The sequence below is a fragment of the Aethalodelphis obliquidens genome, unplaced genomic scaffold (assembly GCF_003676395.1).
Source record: "Aethalodelphis obliquidens isolate GAN/ISIS:26980383/991018 unplaced genomic scaffold, ASM367639v1 scaffold42, whole genome shotgun sequence".
NCBI classification, from domain to species: domain Eukaryota; kingdom Metazoa; phylum Chordata; class Mammalia; order Artiodactyla; family Delphinidae; genus Aethalodelphis; species Aethalodelphis obliquidens.
In genome coordinates, this window is record NW_020837986.1 from 353303 (window position 1) to 362260 (window position 8958).

The following is an 8958-nucleotide window of genomic DNA, read 5'->3' on the forward strand; positions in this document are numbered from 1 at the left end:
ATATATTTCTTTCTGTGAAGTGTCTGTTCAAACCTTTTATCCAGTATTTTGTTGTTGTTGTTGTTATTGGCTGCACCATATGCAGCTTGCAGGATCTTAGTTCCCCAACCAGGGATTGAATCCGGGCCACAGCAGTGAAAGCGCCACGTCCTAACCACTGGACTGACAGGGAATTCACATTTTATCCAGTATTTTTGTTGGGTCATCTTCGTTTTATTCAATTGTAAGAGTTCTTTATATATTCTAGATACAATTCCTTTATCAAATCTATGTATTACAAATATTTTCTCTAAGTCTGTGGCTTTCCTTTTCATTTTCTTTCTTTTTTCCCTGAAGTGATTTAATTTTGTTCTCTAGTCGTCTTGACAACAATATAATTTATAATATTCTATGTACTTGAGAATCCTAAAGTTTTACAATCAAGCAGTATGATACTTATTAAACTTTTTTAATTGGCATAAAATTCACATTACATAAATTCACCATTTTAACCATTTTAAAGTATACAATTCAGTGGCCTTTTTTGTGTTCTTAACAGTGAATTATAAAGAGCAGAATTTTCTTAATTTCGATAAAGTCCAATTTATAAATTTTTCCTTCTAAGGTTAGTGCTTATGATGTCCTGTCTAAAAAATCTTTGTCCATTCCAAGTGGGTCCTACATTTTCTTCTAGGAGCTTCTTATTTTTGCTTTTATGTTTAGGCCTATGATCTATCTCAAAGATTTTTCATGTATGGTGTGAGGTAGGAATCGAGTTCATTTCTTTTCAGTATGAATGTCCAATTGTTCCAGCAACATTTGTTGAAAAACAAAATTATTTTTTCCCCACTGAGTTACCTTGGTGCTTTTGTTGAAAGTAAGTTTGCCATGTATGTGTCAGTCTAAACTGCCTCTCTATTCTCTTCCATTGATCTATTGGTCTATCCAGACTTCTTCTACCTTTTGAAACATGCAGATTGGCTCAGTGTTCTCTGTCATGCAAACAAATAGGACTTGTTCCTACAACAAGTATTTTCTGAGCCTAGTCTGTGCCAGTCCCTAGGAATATAACATTGCTGAAGACCCAATGCCTTCTTTTTCTTCATGACAAGTGGGATAGTGAACATCTCCTGGTTTTGCCTGCTCAGAATCCTCTCCCCTTCTTCAAGTGACAGCTTCCCAATTCTCCACTGGAGAGCTCCTGCCTGTCCACTCTCATCCCATGTGATTCAGATGGGAATCACAATCAACATCCACTTCCTAAGGTGGACATACGACCCAGGCTTGGCCAGTAAGCATCAGCACTGGGACATTTTTCTAGAACTACTGGAAAGATATAGTTTTCTTTCCTCTGTGGGTTTTAAAGTTGAGCAGCTGAAGGGGGCCACTATTGCCTGAAATTTATATCAATGTGGAGGGCATCGGAGTATATAGCTAGAGACAGATAGATACCCAGAATGTGAGCACCTGGTTCCAGGCCTGACGCTCATGAAATTCCTGGGCTTTCCAATTCTGTGAGTCAATAAATTTGTCTTCTTTTTTTTTTTTTTTTTAACTTAAGACTGAGTTGAGCCTACTTCCTCCTAATAAACATAAAAATCACTACAGGGGCTTCCCTGGTGGCACAGTGGTTAAGAATCCGCCTGCCAGTGCAGGGGACACAGGTTCGATCCCTACTCTAGGAAGATCCCACATGCCGCGGAGCAGCTAAGCCGGTGCGCCACAACTGAGCCTGCACTCTAGAGCCCACGAGCCACAAGTGCTGAACCTGCATGCCACAACTACTGAAGCCCGCATGCCTAGAGCCTGTGCTCCTCCACAAGAGAAGCCACCGCAATGAGAAGCCTGCGCACCTCAACGGAAAGTAGCCCCCGCTCACTGCAACTAGAGAAAGTCCGCGTGCAGCAACGAACACCCAACACAGCCAAAAATAAATAATAAATAAAATAATTTTTTTTTTAAATTACTACAAGTAACAAGGAAAAAGGCAGGGTCAACACGGGCATCTCAGGAAATTTTTCTGGTCAGTTTTGAGACAATTCGTATTGAGTTCCCTCCTCTTGTATACCTCAGTCCAGCCCCTCTATCCAATCAATCAACAGGTCCCTAGAGAGGAGTATTTTTCACACTGACGATTATGACCCATGAGTGATAGTGAGACAAAACTTTTATTTCTGTTGTATGTATGTGTGTAGTGTATGTAAAATGTATTTCTTGGGCTTCCCTGGTGGTGCAGTGGTTAAGAATCCGCCTGCCAATGCAGGGGACTCAGGTTCGAGCCCTAGTCCAGGAAGATCCCACATGCCACAGAGCAACTAAGCCCATGCGCCACAACTACTGAGCCTGCCCTCTAGAGCCTGTGAGCCACAACTACTGAGCCCATGTGCCACAATTACAGAAGCCCTCACGCCTAGAGCCTGTGCTCCACAACAAGAGAAACCACCGCAATGAGAAGCCCGCACACCACAATGAAGAGCAGCCCCTGCTTGCTGCAACTAGAGAAAGCTCGCGCGCACCAACTAAGACCCAACGCAGCCAAAAATAAATAAATTTGTAAAAAAATAAGTAAAATAAAATGTATTTCTTCCTATGGATACAGTCAAATAAGTTTGAAAAACACTACTACAGAGTAGTTTGTGGCAAAGATTGTGGGTTGCCTACCCAATAGTCACTCTCCTTTCTCCTTGCTAAGAGAACTGTGATTTTGTTCAGGAATGGAAGCAGCCATGCGTTATAGAAGGTTGAGCTGTGTGGAGTTAGGGGTGGGAGCTAAGCCGCTTCACAGCCCAGAGTTTTGATTGATCTAAACCAGTGGTTTTCAAAGTGTGGTCCAAGAACCCCTTCTAAGGGGTCCACAAGGCCTTCCTTTTTGCAACAACGTATCTTTGTGAGGCCAGAATTTCTTCATATATTTCAAGTAAAACAACATATCACAATGAATTGAAGGCAAAAGCAGAAATTAGAATCCAGCTTCTTCTATTAAGCCAGAAAGTAAAGAGATATAGAAAAATGTAAAATGATGCCACTTTTTTCACTAATTTTTTTTCTTTGAGAAAATATAGTATTTTTTTATTTAAAAAATGTTATTTATGTTAACATGTAAAGGGTAACTTTAAATGAACTAATAAACACATATATTCAAATTTTTCAGTTTTAACTTCGAATACAGCAAATATTAATTGATCCAACCACGCAAACAAAAGATCTTTGGGGTCATTAATAATTTTTAAGAGTTTGAGATCACTGACTTAAGCCACTCATGGTTGTTTCCTTCCCTTTGCCAGTGACTTTATCAGGACTGTGATACAATTCTAGAAAATGGGACTTGAAGTCTGCTGAGGACTTCTGAGAAAGTTTTCTTTCTAGATAATAAAAGAAGAGCTGTATGGGAGGAAACAGCCTCTCTTCTACACCACTGGGTTAATGTGCATACAATGTGATGCCTGGAGCAGTGGCAGCGGTCTTGCAACTATGAGGTTACAAGGCTGAGGACAAAGTCTACACACTGAGGATGGCAGAGTGAAGAGATGGAAGGAATGTGGGTCTGTATCCACCAGCCCAAGACCACTTATCTCTGGATTTCTTGTTTTGTGAGATAATAAATCTCTCCCCACTAGATCATAAGATCCATGAGGGCAGAGTTTTGTTTTGATTTGGGGGGTTTTGTCTGTTTTAGTCTCTGACATATCACCAGCACCTAAACAGTGCCAGGAACATAGTAGGTGATAGGTAAATGTTTGTTGAATAAATGAATGACCCCTTAAAGATACTCCTTGTTGGATTTCATTGCTGTTGTTACTTAAAGCCAAAGAATCCTAATTGATTCAAGGGTCCTACCCTACTCCAGTTTCCATCTGTGGGGATCCTTTTTGGGGATCCTCCTCAATTAGCCTTCATCAATGGACATCCCAGCCTGTGCTGAGCATGACCTAATTTATAGCCCCACAACGCCATGGGGTTATCTTTATTTTCAGCACTTGTCACACTTTTTTTTTTTTTTTTTTGGAACTGCCTCTTTTGTTTCTTTGTTTATTTCGCTAGAGGTGGAGGTCAGAGATTTATTAGTCTGGGTACAATCCAGGCTTCCAGTGGCTCAGACAAAATCAAGTTTATTTCTCTCTCACCTAATCCAGACTTAGGTGGTTCTAGGGTAGAAACATTGACAATTTCAACACACAACCTCTGGGCCCAAGGTTGCTGCTCTAGCTCCTGCCAACAGATCTTCAACCCAGCCAGTGGTAAAGGGGAGGGCAAAGAGAGAACATATCCATTATTTAATTTATTTATTTAATTTTGGCCACAGCTTGTGGGATCTTAATTCCCTGACCAGGGATTGAACCCAGGCCCTCAGCAGTGAGAGTGCAGAGTCCTAACCACTGGACTACCAGGGAATTCCTTCTCCATATTTCAAACAGACCTGGAAGAAGCATGCATCATTTCTGCTCACATCTTACATAAGCTCACATGAACATCTCAGAACTTAATCACATAAACACTTAGATCCAAAAGAAGCTCGGAAATGTAGCCATCAACTGGACAACCATGTGCCAAATAAAACTCATGAGTTCTATTATTAAAGAAAGAAGGGAGCCTTCCCTGGTGGCGCAGCGGTTGAGAGTCCGCCTGCCGATGCAGGGGACACGGGTTCGTGCCCCGGTCCGGGAGGATCCCACATGCCGCGGAGCAGCTGGGCCCGTGAGCCATGGCCGCTGAGCCTGCGCGTCCGGAGCCTGTGCTCCGCAACGGGAGAGGCCACGACAGTGAGAGGCCTGCGTATCGCAAAAAAAAAAAAAAAAGAAAGAAGGGGAGGGGACTTTCCTGGCGGTCCAGTCGTTAGGACTCCGCGCTTCCACTGCAGGGGGCACAGGTTAGATCCCAGGCCTCGTGGGACGGCCAAAATATTTAAAAAAAAAAAAAAATTTTTTTTTAATTATTTATTTGGCTGCACCGGTCCTAGATGGAGCACGAGGGATCTTTAGTTGCAGCATGTGGGATCCAGCTCCCTGACCAGGGATCGAACCTGGGCCCCCTGCACTGGGAGCACGGAGTCCCAACCACCGGACCACCAGGGAAGTCCCACAAAAAAATTTTTAAATTTAAAAGAAAAAAAGAAGGGGAAAGGGAATACTAGTGGTCAACCAGCTGTCTCTACCATGTTACTTGGTTTGATCTGTATTTGCAGAGCCTCAAACAGGGCCTGGCTATAGTAAATTTTGAGGAAATGTTTAATGAAAGAAAGAACAAAGGAAAAACAAACAGAACCCAAGATTCCTGCCCACAGTAGATGTACCGTTAATCTGGAGAGACAAACGGAACCCAGATGAAGCACTGATGGATTGCAAACAACACAAAATAATACCTGGTGAGCGTTAAATCACTTAATGTTGTCTCTCTGAGTTAAGTCTGGCTCCACAAGACCCCTCAAGCTCATTTCCACAGGAGCTAACTCTCTAGACTGTGATCCACTCTAAAGGACAAAATCTCCATGGCCCACCCTTCACCTGTGTCCACTTTCTAATGGACAGAAATACTAGTGACAACACTGGAGGGTAACTGGATAGTTGTAACCCTCATGAACTCACAGATCCATGAAAACTTAGCCTTGGAGGAGTCACACGTGAGAAACACAGTTCAACAGCTGAAAGTAATTAAAAAGGAATCGCATTTCCCACCCCACCCCCATCTCTCAAGAACATAAAATGAAATTCACAGCAATACTAATTAAAAGTCCCTGTCGCCCTATGCCCCTCAGCTACTCTAGTGCCTGGCTGGCCAAGCCCCTCATTCATCCCCTAGCCTATGCTCTTCTCTTCCTTCTTCCCCTCAGCCCTCTAGTTGAGAGGTTCTCAAAGTGTGGTCCGTGGACCAGCAGTATTAACATTATCTGAGAGCTTATTTGAAATGTAAATTCCTGCGCTCACCAAGACCTATTCAGTGAGAATCTCGATAGTGGGGCCCAGGTGTTCCTTATGCACACTACACTTTAAGAAGCACCTTACCTGTGTCAGTAATTCTCAACGTTGGCTGCACATCTTGGAAGTTTAGAAAAATCTGGATGTCCGGTCCACACCGCAGGCCAATTAAGTCAGAATCTGTGGTTAAGCACCAATGCTTCACTACTATGAAGCCAGGTTTGAAAACTACTGGTCTAAGTCTTAGTCCTTCATCCTTCTTCCCTTGTCTCAGGACTCCTTCCCAGAACCATAAATGAATCAAACTCAAATTGGCTAAAGAAAAAAAAAAAAAAGAAAAAGAAAAAAAAGTGGGGGACGGGGCATTCATGACTTGTAGAACTAAAATAAAATGTCCAAAGTAGTCCTATCTTCCATCACTGGCGGATCCGGGTACTCAAAGACGCCACCAGGATCTTTTACTCCCTCAGGCTCTCAGCGTCCCTCTGTCTGGGCTTCACTCTCAACGCGGCGGCAAAACACACCCGCTCTCAGTTCCAAGGAAGGAGTTTCTACGATAGTTTCAGCGTCTAGGGGAGGAAGTGAATCCTCTGATTGGTCCAGCTTGGGTCAGGTGTCCAGCCCTGAACCAATCACAGTGGCCAGATGATTAACGTCCTCTGATTGGCTAGGCCTGTGGCACAGGTTCACACCGGGACTAGAGGGTCGCAGGTGTGGACATAGAAGAACCGGATGCAATGACAAGGAGGGTGGGATCATCCTCTAACGGGAATGCTCAGCAGGTGAACATACAGACATCTACTCCATAGCTCCCTGTCTGTCTTCTGGTTTGTTGTCCACATGACAAAAGTCCAGGGAAACTATGCGGCAAAGACAAATCTGCTCTCAGGGCCTCAGTTGTTGGGAAGCCAATGACTGAATGCTCTTTTCTTTGGGGGCGAGGGTGCTGTAAGAGATTATATCAATTATTTAATCACATAAATTACTGTGGAAAATTCTGGATATATGTTGGGGGTGATTCTGAATAATACATATTTGAATCATAATGCATACATATTCTAATACCAGATAAGTGGAAAATTATACACCAGAAATAATATTCATGCAAATATACATCTTTACATTCCTCACGAAGAAGGCATCATGGACTGACTGATAATGCTGAAGCCAAAGTAACAGTAATTTTAATTTTGTATTAAGTTCTGCTTAATTGATTATAATGCATTAAAAGTAAGTTTTGATTTCATGTTTTTGTTGTTTAGTTTTGGTTTTTGTTTTGTTTTTTTGGCTGCGTTGGGTCTTCATTGCTGCACGCCAGCTTTCTCTAGTTGCAGCGAGCGGGGGCTACTCTTCATTGCTGTGCACGGGCTTCTCATTGTGGTGCGTGGGCTTTCTCTAGTTGCAGTGGCTTCTCTTGTTGCGGGGCACAGGCTCTAGGCTCACGGAGCTTCAGTAGTTGTGGCTCGTGAGCTCTAGAGCATAGGCTCAGTAGTCGTGGCGCACGAGTTTAATTGCTCTGCGGCACGTGGAATCTTCCTGGACCAGGGCTGGACACCCACCCGTGTCCCCTGCATTGGGAGGAGGATTCTTAACCACTGCGCCACCAGGGAAGCACTGATTTCACTTTTTTATGTGTGTATATACACATGTACATAATTTTACATAAAATCATAGAGGTGACCATATTGTATATATTGAGGTGTTTCCCGTTTCTAATGAAATTTCTTCCTTTTCCCCGGTTGGCTTCTCTCTCCCCTTTTCTCCTTTTCCTCTCCACTCCTCACCTCTAGTTGATATAGTCCTATCTTTTCTTCATGCTTATGTAATTTTTTTGCAAATACATATACATATATGTATTTGCATACATATACAAGTACATATATATATACTCACACATGTATACTGGATACACAGGAGTTTATATAAATAGGATCATATTGTCCTCATTTTTCTGCACCCTGATTTTCTCATTTAACAGTATCACATGGAAAGCCCTCCAGGTGAGATAGCAGAGAGCCTCTTAATGGTTGTGTAGTATTCTGTGGTGTGGCTATACCATAATGTATTCACCACTCCCTTTGGATGGGTATTTACTTTGTTTGCCATTTTTGCCACTATGAACAATACTGCATAAATCTTTCATGTATATCCTTACATATTGGTTCCTAAGAGTGGAACCTATCCCACAGAAGTGTCAAAATGTTAAAAGATATTGCCCAAAGGCCATTGTAACAACATACAAGTGTATACGGATTTCCTCCATATGGCCACCAGCAATAGATGTTATGACTCTTTCTTTTTCTTTCTTTCCCTCTTCTGCTTCCTCTTCCTCTTTCTCTTTCTAAATCGAGGTGAAATTCACATAACACAAAATTAACCATCATTGGTATTTAGCACAATCACAATGTTGTGTAACCATCACCTCTATTTAGTTCTAAAATATTTTCATCAGGAATTCCCTGGCAGTCCAGTGGTTAGGACTCTGTGCTTTCAATGCTGAGGGCCTCGGTTCAATCCCTGGTTGGGGAACTAAGATCCCGCAAGCTGAGCAGTGTGGCCAAAAAAAAAACAGAACTCATAATAAAAAAAAAATTTTAATAAAACATTTTCATTACCCTAAAATTTAGGAAACTCCATACCCATTAGCACCACTCCCCATTCCTCCCTCCTTCAGCAATTGTTAATCTGCTTTCTCTATATATAGATCTACCTATTCTGATCATTTCATATCAATGGAATCACACAATAAGTGGCCTTTTGCATGTGAATTCTTTCACTTAGCATGTTTCCAGGGTTCACCCATGTTGCAGCGTGGATCAGTACTTCATTCCTTTCTGTGACTGGATAATAGTCTGTTGCATGAATATAACCCATTTTGTTTATCCATTCATCAGCTGATGGATACTTGGATTTTTCCAACTTCTTTTTTGGCTTGTGTGAATAGCGCTGCTATGAACATTCCTGTCTAAGTATTTGAAAACTTGTTTTCAGTTTCCTTGGGTATGTAGTCACCCCTCAGTATCCAAAGGGGACTGGTTCCAGGACCACCAGCACCCCCGCCACCCCC

The 8958-nt window shown here is 42.3% G+C and overlaps 1 non-coding gene across 1 annotated transcript; it reads right to left on the reverse strand.

Annotated features, from left to right (window-relative positions):
* Positions 1-4297: 4297 nt before the first annotated feature.
* TRNAE-CUC (transfer RNA glutamic acid (anticodon CUC)) lies at positions 4298-4370 on the reverse strand. The gene has a single exon. It is a non-coding gene; the product is annotated as a tRNA-Glu (tRNA).
* Positions 4371-8958: the final 4588 nt, after the last annotated feature.